This window comes from Tauraco erythrolophus, chromosome 1 (genome assembly GCF_009769465.1).
Source record: "Tauraco erythrolophus isolate bTauEry1 chromosome 1, bTauEry1.pri, whole genome shotgun sequence".
Lineage (NCBI taxonomy): Eukaryota > Metazoa > Chordata > Aves > Musophagiformes > Musophagidae > Tauraco > Tauraco erythrolophus.
In genome coordinates, this window is record NC_141465.1 from 117,855,318 (window position 1) to 117,866,871 (window position 11,554).

An 11,554-nucleotide genomic window follows, 5' to 3' on the forward strand; every position below is an offset into this window, starting at 1 on the left:
GATGTCTTTGCTTAACCTATTACTGAGCGGCCGCGGAGCCAATCAGGGCCGGCGGAGCTCACAATTAGTTGGCCGGGCAGATGCAAGGCAACCTCCCCACCCTGCACCAGGTTCGGAGGTTTCTAAGATAAGCAAGTTGATGTCATTCGCAGGGTCTGCCCCGGGCAGCATGTGTATTAACGAGGGGTGTGCAGCAACAATAGGCCATACAAAAGAGACTAGCAGGCAGCTGCTGTACGAGAGCCAGAGTCATTAGGGAGCAGGCTGCCAACAAGAAACACCTGGCTTGGGCAGACTTCAGCTTCTCCTCATTGTTTCTAATTCACAAAACAAAGAAAAGAATTATTTTTACGTAGTAAAAGTTGTGAGTTCCTATTAAAGTATATCAGTCTTAAGGACTATAATCCCTTCTATCATGGAAACAAAAAAGTTCTTTCTAAGGAAAAATATTAAAGAGAAATAAATCTATCAGTAGCTATTGTGGCCCCCTTTTCTTGTTTGCAAAATTAATCATATTGGTATAAAGCGCGGGGAGGTATGAAAGGAGCCCGCACTAAACACTGAGATGTATTCAGAAACCGCTTTCTGAATTTCCTGACACTTTTGTAGACCAGTCAATAAACGTAATAAACTTGCATCTACCCACAACAGAGCACTTGTGGGTAACTTCAATGGAAGGTGAAACTGATTAAACTAAACCCACATAATATTACTATGTGGAAGAATGGATATTTTTAAGCAGCAGCATCAAACATTAGGGCATTTGATAGAAAGGAACTATGAACCACTCTTGTTCTGGAGTCACTCATATTTTTGTTTGCAACAGAACTTCTTTCCCTTTTATTTCACAGATCTCTTCTAGATGCCAAGATCTTCCTGCCCTTTGCAATGACGAAATATTTGAACAAAAATCAGGAGTGAGGCCATAGCCAGCTTTTTATTGTTTTTATTTTTATTGAAGCGAGCCACATGGAAACACAAACTCCAGTTCACACCTCCCCTCACTGACCAACATTTCCAATACTACCAAGCCCTGATACACACATATTTAGCGATGTAACAGTAGCAAGGTTTGATGCTTGATTAAAAAAAGTGGAGCACTACAGACTTTCAAATAAAAAGTTGCCACCACTGGTAACTTCAGAGAAGACAGCTCACCATAAAGAAAGAGGGGATTCTACATTTGCAAATGTTCGTCTGAGTGACTACTAGAAAAGCATATTTTCTGAGCTTCAGCATCGTTACATGACTAAAAGCAACACTGAGAACCACAGAGGCAGCTGTCCTCCTCTGCTTGGGAGGACAGGTGATCTGCTGGGAAACATCTACTGTGATTTAAAAGAAGAAAAGATTGAGAATAGGTTTGTTAGAACTGTTTTGAGTAATTTCCCAAGCTTTATGTGGATATTAAAGCAATTCAATAGAGTAAATGAAATCACATACCATCATGCTATTACACTGATGCATTTATCACGTGCCCAGATATTAAGCTGCAAAGCAGAAACCCCAACTACAGTTTCTCTGCACTGTCCATTAAACACTCCCTATGAACAACTACTAACACCACTACTTTGGAGCTTTTAAGTTGGAGGCAGGAGGAGACTCCTCACTAATTTCTGCCACTGTGAACACAAAGAGTGAGAGAAAGCTACCCATGAGCACAGTGGGATGCCTGATCTCCAGCACTGGATTAAGCCTCTTTGCAAACAGCGAATAAAAGCAGTGATCTGAAAAAGCTAATCAGTCCCTGCTGCGGTATTTAGACTACCTCAGTTGCCGGTATTGGATAACGTTAAGCATATTAAAACTTCTGTAGGCAAAATAAGAAGCCAGTCCAGTTCACCTATGTCCAGGAACTGCCCTTAAAAGCGAGCAGGATCACTTGGCTAGTCATTATTTGAATATCTCCCTGATGAGAGCCAGGCATTTATTTTGCAATAGCAGAAATGCATGTTTTGCAGAGGACACGTATGACACCCTTTGTGTACCTCTGTAACAAATTGAGAACTCTGTGGCACAGGAGCAGTGTACTTAAGGCTCTATGAGCACAACCGGGGCTAGTGTATGATCCGGCTTAAAAATCTGCCTTAAAAATAAGGTTGTAAGAAGTTTACTTGCGAAGAACTGCCCTCTCAGTGTCTTCTACAGTAACAGTAAGAACTCTCTTCCCCCTCAAACAACTCTCCATATTCCAAGGGCATGTCTTCAGGGAACTAGGTCCAAACTTTAGTTGCAGATCAATATCCACACTAATGCCATGCCGCAGCATGGACTATGACCAAAATCAGAACAGATACAATCTAAAGACTTATATTATATTGTTTAATTTACAGAAAACACTCTCGCAAGCTGTAGTTGCATGAATTAAGAAGACAATTTCTAATTCTACCTTGTGCACAATGTCAGTTACTTAAACCAGCTGCCTGTTCTGGAAGCAACTTCTCAGCTCTTCCCTAACGAAGAGCTGGGCTGTCCAAGGTTTACAAAGTGTCAGATCATCCTATTAAATCATGTTTGTGATGACAGAAAAGCATTTGTATTAAGGCTTAACCAGTACATGAGGCTTCCTTCTGGGAACGATGAGCTCAACAAAGAAACCTTAGTAAGGAACACTGTGGCTCTCCCATTACATCTGTGAGAGGCTGCAACAGCATTGCGAGAAGGTACAAAGCACAAATGGACAAAGCAAGTTCTACTTCTTGTGCTAAATCCTCCAACCCAACAACCTGACTAGTTCAGTGATCTCCTAAAACACAAAGAGTCAGTAAGATAAAGCCAGTCACCAAAATACAGCAAACGTAACAGCTCTTCAAATTTCTGGTCTTGCAAGATCAGTAAGCTATAAGCCCTATTTTTGTGGCTCCTAGAGATGGGGCACTGTACAGTGCTTGTCGGGTCCCTAACGCCACTTGATTAAACAGCTGGCCAGCAAAAAATCCTGAGTTGGCTGGAGGCGACGGGCTCAGGAACTCCACGGTGGAAGAAGATACTCAAACGGCACACAGGAGGTGACAGGATGCTGCATAGAGACAGGAACTGGGGTGAACCTCTCAGCTGGGCAAAGGGTGGGAAGGAGAGCGTCCCCTCCCCCCCCTGCTGCCCAGTTTGGCATGAAAAGCACGCATGGGAGGAGCGGAAAGACCAAAGGAGGGAGAGCTGGAGCAGCTGGGAAATTCAGGCAGCGTAGGCTGAAGATATTAGGGAAGCACTACTGTAAGGGGAAAAAAAAAAAAAAAAAGGCTAAAAAAAAGGCTGCTAGTTCCAGCCAACTCTTGTTTTTTCAAACATGTTGAAAACAAAGCCTTACTTTAAAAGAAATTATTTTATGCAAGCACACAAAATGGTCATTCTGTAACTCAAGCGGTATCACTGGAGAAATTAGAAAGACAACTTGTCCCATTAAAGTATTTCATTATCTTTTATTGTAAAACTTTATGCTAAGCCTCCAGTAATAAATGATATGTGTGCAAGAATACACTGCACAAGCTAAATCAAATCACATACCATTACATTTATGAAATAGGAATGAAGGTTGTATGCTACAGACAAAACTCACTGCTGTGCCATTGCAAAATATCCTACAAATACTGTCGGACTTGGGAGCTGCAAGAGAGATGCTTATCTTTAAAATGATGAGGTGGCAACACAACACAAATTCTTCTTTTCCAGCTAGTGTGTTAAGAAATGTAAACTATCTTAAGTATAACACTTTGAAAGAAGTTTACTTAGCTTAGAGGAATGGTAAGTGGTGCTCTAGACTGTATCTACACAGTCATAGAACCAAACAAAAAACCCACCACCACTCTACAGCTATGCACAGGAGTGAATTAAATGACCAGTAAAAAGTGCCTATAACTCAGAAAAACAGCTGATACTAAAATAAAGATGAGTAATCCTTTGCCTAGAGAATAAATAATCTTTTAAAAAATTATTTTAAAAGGACAACTGCATTTTCAAATGCAGTGTAATTTCTCTGTAGAAAAATATGCACTTTCAAATGTATTAAAACAAAGCAGCAAAGAGTTCTTTAACTCTTTGAAAGACGACTCAGCTGCCTGTAGTTATCCTTAAAATTTAAAATAGCAGAGATGCATTTTCCAGCAGGTCCTCATCTTAGAAGAAGGTTGGAAGGTCTACAGTTTCTAGTATAATCCCATTAGATCATCAGCATTGACTGCACGCAAGACTTGAGCAAACTGTTGCAACATTTATCATGACATCCTCTAATATATTTTCAAGAGAAGAGGAAAACCTTAATTTTTATTCTAAGTAGTGAATGCTTTTTTGCTGACCACAAGTTTAAACAGATCCAGTCTTTCCTTGTCTGTGGGTAGACAAAGGACATGACCACGAGCTGTTCGTCACGAGATGTCATGGTGTCCACCTGCAGCTACACCTAACTGCATGGTTTGCCTACGTAAGGAGCCCAACAGGCTTGAGCCATACAGGCCAACCGTGCAGAAAGCACAAAGCAGCATTCTGCAACCGCAAAAACATTGGAATCACCCATCAGTACCACACTGAGAAATAGCTCCTGAAATTAGATATATTTTCTGAAGCAAAGACTTCCATTTTGAAAGCGAAGAGTTTTGATCATGTGACAAAATAAAAACCCACTACATTTACCTAATAGGCTAATGACCAAGTAGTTGCCAAAGTAGACTCCACAACTTCCCTGGGCAACCTGCGCCCAGTCACCTTCATCATAAAAATAGTGTTTCCTGATGTTCAGAAAGCACCTCCTGTGTTTCAGTTTGTGCCAACTGCCCTTAGTCCTGTCCCTGGCTCTGTCCTCTTTTCCCCCACACTTCAGGTTTTCATACACATTGATTCAACAAGGCCAAGTGCACATGGGTTGGGGCAATCCCAAGCACAAGCACAGGATGGGCAGAGAATGGATTGAGAGCAGCCCTGAGGAAAAGGACTGGGAGTGCTGGTGGGTGAGAAGCTCAACATGAGCTGGCAATGTGCACTGGCAGCCCAGAAAGCCAACCGTATCCTGGGCTGCATCAAAAGGAGTGTGGCCAGCAGGTTGAGGGAGGTGATTCTGCCCCTCTACTCAGCTCTCGTGAGACCCCACCTAGAATACCGTGTTCAGCTCTGGGGCTTCCAACATAAGAAGGACATGGAGTTGTTGGAGCAAGCCCAGAGGAGGGCCACAAAGATGATCCGAGGGCTGGATCTCTTCTATGAAGACAGGCTGAGTGAGTTGGGGCTGTTCAGCCTGGAGAAGAAGAGGCTCTGGGGAGACCTTCTAGCAGCCTTCCAATACCTAAAGGGAGCCTACAAGAAAAGTGGAGAGGGACTTTTTACAAGGACATGTAGTGATAGAACAAGGGGCGATGGCTTTAAATTGAAAGAGGGCAGATTTAGACTAGATCTAGGGAAGAAATTTTTCACCCTGAGAGTGATGAAGCACTGGAAGAAGCTGCCAAGAGAAGTTGTGGATGCCCCATCCCTGGAAGTGTTCGCGGCCAGGATGGATGAGGCTTTGAGCAACCTGATCTAGTGGAAGGTGCCCCTGCCCATGGCAGGGGGGTTAGAACTAAATGATCTTTAAGGTCCCTTCCAACCCAAACCATTCTATGATTTTATAAGATCCTCCTGAGCCTTCTCTTCTCCAGGCTGAACAGTCCCACCTCTCTCAGCTTTTCCTCATAGAAGTGTTCCAGTCCCTTCATCATCTTTGTGGGCCTCTGTCAGGCTCTCTCCAGCATGTCCATGTCTCCCTTGTACTGAGGAGCCTGGAACTGCACACAGCAGTCCAAATGTGTCTCACCAGGGCTGAGCAGAGGGGATGGATCAGCTTCCTCGACCTGCTGCACCACCCCTCCTAACACAGCCCAGGACATCGCCGGCCTTCTCTGCCAACAGCACACATTGCAGGCCCAAGGACTCTCCCATCTTTGACTGGATGCTCCAACTCAAGCGTGGTTAAAACCCAGCACAGACATACAAGTTACTGTGACCACACCTGCACAAGTACAACAGGCCGTGCACACGCAGGCGGTACCATCACAGAAATTTCGTTTCCATGGGATGTAAGTCATGTGGCCAGAAATTCTTGGTGGTTTTTTGGGAATAGACACCCAAGAGCACTCCACCAAATGCTTCAGGGAAATGTTTTCCTTTATTAGGCACATGAGCAATATGACCACTTCCATAGTTTGGCCAGTTAAGGTTCAATTTTGCCACTATTTCTGTGTTCATATGAGTAGATCTTTTCACTCCCTGGTCTGACACACCCACGTCTAAGTCCCACCCATTCTGTGAGCCTTCCTTTAGGACCGAGGCCTCAGTTACCATTTTCTGTCCAAAAAAAAAAATAGTCTTTTAATTTTATTTTAAAATGCAAATATAAAGGAAAAGTACAACTGCTGCCACTAGCACTGAGAGGTAGATCTAATAGTCTTTTTAGCTTTCTTTAGAACTGTGCTTAATACAGTATCTTGCATTTCTTTCTGCCCTTTTGGGAGATCGAAGGGCCTTTTTATAAAACATCTCAAGTTATCAAGAAAACTTCCCAGATTAAAAATCCTGAAAAAGACAAAATTAATTAAAAAATCCTCTGCCACTGGTTTTCAAATTCCAGTCTACAGACACCAAAGGGTCAATCCTGGTGGGTTTTTTTGGGGGGTTTTGGTTTTTTGTTGTTTTTGTTTGTTTGTTTGTTTGTTTGTTTTGGTTTGGGTTTTTTGGTTTTTTTTGTTTGTTTGTTTGTTTTGTTTTTGGTTGGTTTTGTTGGTTTTTTTTTTTTTTTTTTTTTTTTTTTTTTTTACACAGTTTGCCAAAGAAACCCCCAAAAATCCAATCTACAGCTACTTAGATGCTGGGCCTTCACGCTCCACCAGAAAGTTTTCAGGGGGTTGTAAGCAAAACGTTGAAACCCCCTGCCACGCACTCAGGTGGCTGTCCAGGAACCGCTCTCATCGACACCAGGGCAGTGTGGAACACGCTGCCGATTTCTGCAACAAATAGGGGCACAGTGCTTATTTTAAGATTATCGGTGGAAGGCACGCTGTTTAATTTCTTTCTTAATGTTATTATTTATGACTTAAAGCTGAGACACTGAGCTGCAAAGCACTCTAGGAAAAAAAAAATAATTTCTAGCGATACACGTTAAGATTTGATTTCTTCCCACTTCCAGAATGAGTCACGCTGTCTGGGCGCTTTCTGAGCACAGAAATTTGAACTGTCTAATTAACTTTTCCTGTGACAATATTGGGCGGCCAGACAATGCCTACAACTGTACAAAGTGTACGTCGTCATGCTTAGCAAAGTACTTTTATTCAAATTTGTTCTGTCAGAAGAAAATCCTCTAACAAAACTAACATGGTTATGTGAAAAAAAAAAAAAAAAAAAGAAAAGTGTTCTCTTCATTTAAATACAAATTTAAGAGACTTAGCTAGTCAACCTAACATCTTTTATCTGTGCCACAGACTATTATTAAGAGTTTGAAAGGCTCGTCAGAGGAAAATAGGCCTCTCAAACTGTCTAGCGACATGGCCAGGTTGTGTTTCAGGTCATGCTGCTGGCAACAGAGCTCCATAATCTCCAGGGTTCCTGGACAGAGTTCAAGGTGTTGGTTGGACTCTGCGTCGCCCTAAATGGCTTCACAGGGTTATGCTTATTTGAGAGACAATTCCTGTGCCTGTACCACACGGCTGCAGTTGTCATGTTGGACTGGAGCCTTCTGCGAGAGAGCTGCCAGCAGCGGATTTTCTGCAAGACTTTCAGCCTTGCCATTTACTCTCTGCCGGGATGAAAAAGCCAGAGAATATGTTAAGGTCCAATTTTTCACCCGGATTTATTAAGTTAAGAATCAGGGCAGACAGAGATAGTCACATGCCTTGTCGAGACACACTTAGTATATAATTGTTTCTTACTTTCTGGGGAAGCTTTTAATAGACCTGACAAGTAGCAACAATAGCCAGATCTTACAGAAAGTGGGTTACTGTAGCTGCAAATCCAAGTTCAAAAATAAACAGAAAGAAAACAGCTACACAGAAATCTATCTTACTACCTGTCATTCCGGTATGGCTTTTCTTCAGATTTACTGTATCTTTGAACTCAGGAGAGACCACCAGGAAACCCTCACTTTGAACTATGTACATCAGGCTTTGAAATCCTGGTATTTCGTATGTTGACAAAACAGCTTGCCCACTTTTGCTTAATAACCTAACACAGCAAAAAGAGACAAACCATCTGTTAGAGATTTCACAAAATTTTTGTAGGACTTCAGAGTCTCACAGTCATTTCATTCTGAGCTCAGAAGTTTGCAACTTCTACGGTAGAAATTAATATTGCAAATCAAATTTCCTTATGTTTAGTCCTCACTTTACAAACGTTTTTTCTTCCCTTTTTTTTTTTTTTTTTTTTTTTTAAAGTTAGAAGTCCAACTAGACTTTAGACCTGTGAATACCTGCACAGGTTCCTTCATTAAGGTTAATATTTCAAGCCCTTTTTGGGCCCCAGAGCTCATATTTTGCTTTTTCAAGTCCTACTTCATCTGAAACTAGATTTGACAATGACAGATGCAAATGGGAAGGCTTCATTCAGAACTGGCGATGCTACTACCGTTTAGAATTAAATAATCTAGTTTGGAAGGGATCTCCAGAGGTCAACTAGTCCAACAAAGCCCCACTCAACACAGGGTCAACGACAGTAGGTTGCTCAGTGCCTTTTCCAAGTCAACTTCTGTGCATCTCCAAGGCTGGAGATTCCACAACTTCCCCAGGCACCCGTCCCAGTGTTTAAGTATTCTTATGGTGACACTTTTCTTCATCTCCAGACAGAATTTTTCACTGTAACTTGCAACTGCTGTCTCTTGTCCTTTTGCTGCATGTCTCCAAATAGAGTACTTTGTCTTCTCTATCCCCTCCCATTACACAGATGAAGATAGCAATAAGATCTCCCTTAGTCTTCTCTCAGTAAGGCTGAACAAATTAAGCTCTCCCGGTCTCTCCTTGTACATGATGTACACCTCAAGGGAGGTGATTTTGCCCCTCTACTCTGCTCTCGTGAGATCCCACCTGAAGTACTTCATTCAGCTCTGGGGTCACCAACATAAGAAGGACATGAAGCTGTTAGAGCAAGTCCAGAGGAGGGCCACAAAGATGATCCAAAGGCTGGAGCACCGCTCCTATGAAGACAGGCTCAGAGAGTTGGGGTTGTTCAGCCTGGAGAAGAGAAGGCTCTGGGGAGACCTTAGAGCAGCCTTCCAGTACCTAAAGGAGGCCTACAAGGAAGCTAGGGAGGGGCTTTTTACAAGGGCATGTAGCGATAGGACAAGGGGCAATGGCTTTAAACTGAAAGAGGGGAGATTTAGATTAGATCTAGGGAAGAAATTTTTCACCTTGAGAGTGGTGAAGCACTGGAAGAGGTTGCCCAGAGAAGTTGTGGATGCTCCATCCCTGGAAGTGTTCAAGGCCAGGTTGGATGAGGCTTTGAGCAACCTGATCTAGTGGAAAGTGTCCCTGCCCATGGCAGCAGGGCTTGGAACTAGATGATCTTCTAAGTCCCTTCCAACCCAAACCATTCTATGATTCTACTTCAGCCCCCTAATAACCCTGGTAGCTGTCCTCTAGACTTGCTCCAGTAAGTCAGTGTCTTCTCCCATCCTTCGGAGACAAAAACTGGACACAGTGCTCCTAATGCAATCTCATCAGTGCCAAAAAGAGGCAAACAATCACTCCACTTGATCTGCTGGCTACACTCTTGCTCATACAGCCTATTTGGCCTCATTACTTATTTTTGCGACATCATCTTGCACTTATCAAGGCATGAGGCTGTACTTTCCACAAAAGCATTCCATGTCAGCAGATGAACTAAACTCTATTTACAATGCCCACTGGAAGCATCTGCTCTCAGTCTGCCCGCTACAAACGTTTTCTCTCCAGAGCTCCCACAGGCATACCGATGAGTGTATCCAAGCTGCAGATGAACAATTCAAACTGCTCACGGAAGTACGTAGAGCACAGCAGGAAAGATCAGCCTTAAAAGGATGATGCTTGTTTTCACACTAAGGAGTATGTTTATCTAAGGTCTCTCTTGTGACATCTGTACACATCAAAAGGTAACTGATTTGTAACACACTAACATCTGAAATTTAGCAAGGTGTCCTATGTGAACTATAAACTGCTACCACAACCTCACGAAACTTTGGAGCTGCCAGTTTTATGAAACAAATCAGATGGAAGACCGTCACCAAATACTGAACAAAACCTTATGGAGGGACCATGCATGATACCAACACAATTAAACTTACCAAAGGTGAAGAGCAATTATTCTGAGTTTTGAAAAAGACTGGCTGCGCACTTCCACAACGCAAACACATGCTAAATCTCTGTGAAGATCTGCAGTTTAATTTCTCGTAATTTATGAGGCAAGGGTGGTTTACCAAGTTTCACTCATCACATAAGTGATGGTCAATTCAGAGAAGGCAGAAAGCTCACAAGAAAGAAAGTCAAAACTTTGAATGTGCCTCGGTAACAAGGTCAAACTCCAGCTAGTGGGTACCACCTAAACAAATTTATGAGCCATGCAGTCTTTTGCTGGAACCAGATGAAAGTCGCATCAATGTATGCATGATACCAGATGTTATTTTATTCCACACAACGGCTACAATAAAAAGATATTAATGGACAAGCGAACAAGTGGCTGGGGAAACAACAGCTGAAGCAGAAAACTCTGATTTTAATCTTTCAGCACTAAGCATGGGCTGTAGCTCAGTAAAACTTCAATACCAACAGTGACAGTTCCAGAAACACTAAAATGAGTCCAACTCACAGCTCTGCAAGAGCGGCAAAAGCCCAGTTGGCAGCCCAGCAAGAACGGCAGCAGCAATCCCAGAAGCAGCTGCTACAGAGACTCGTGAACCCAGGTGCACAGCCCTGGGCACTTGTACATCACAGCTCTTCCCTAGCCAGAACAAGCCATTTCCAGAGGTGTATCTGGCATTACAAATAATATGTATTGGAATTACTGCTGAAGGAGAAATCATCTGAGGTTTTCAAATCAGTTGAATGTTTTAAGGTGGAGAGGCCTTAGGGGATGTTGCTGCAAACTATGAGGCTCTCAGACCCTCCACTTAGATAAAGCGGAGATCTCCCTGAAAGTGTTGATGGTGCTTTTTACAAGAGAACTTCTCTCATCAAGGATGAGGCTGTGCAATGATGCTGGAAAGATTAGATAACTCCCGAGACTCAAATATTAGCTCTACAGATGACAAAAGTCAGGGCACCAACTACGATGGCAACTAGGAAAGCACAGAGATGAGGATTTATAGGTATCAGCTACTTACATTAACAATTTGCAGAACAAAAGGAGACTAGGAAAGTAGCTTCTGTTAAAGAAATTGCAATCTGTCCCTTTTCCAATAGCTGCCAAATCTCCAAACTTCATTAGTCCTAAGATAAAAAGTCTAAGTCACAGCACAATAGAAATTCTCAGCTCATCACAAAACTTTAAGGTTTGATGGGACTGATTCACCTATTTCACAACTTCACACATGACTTTTTACAGCTCACAGGGGAGGATGGCTTGCACAAATGGT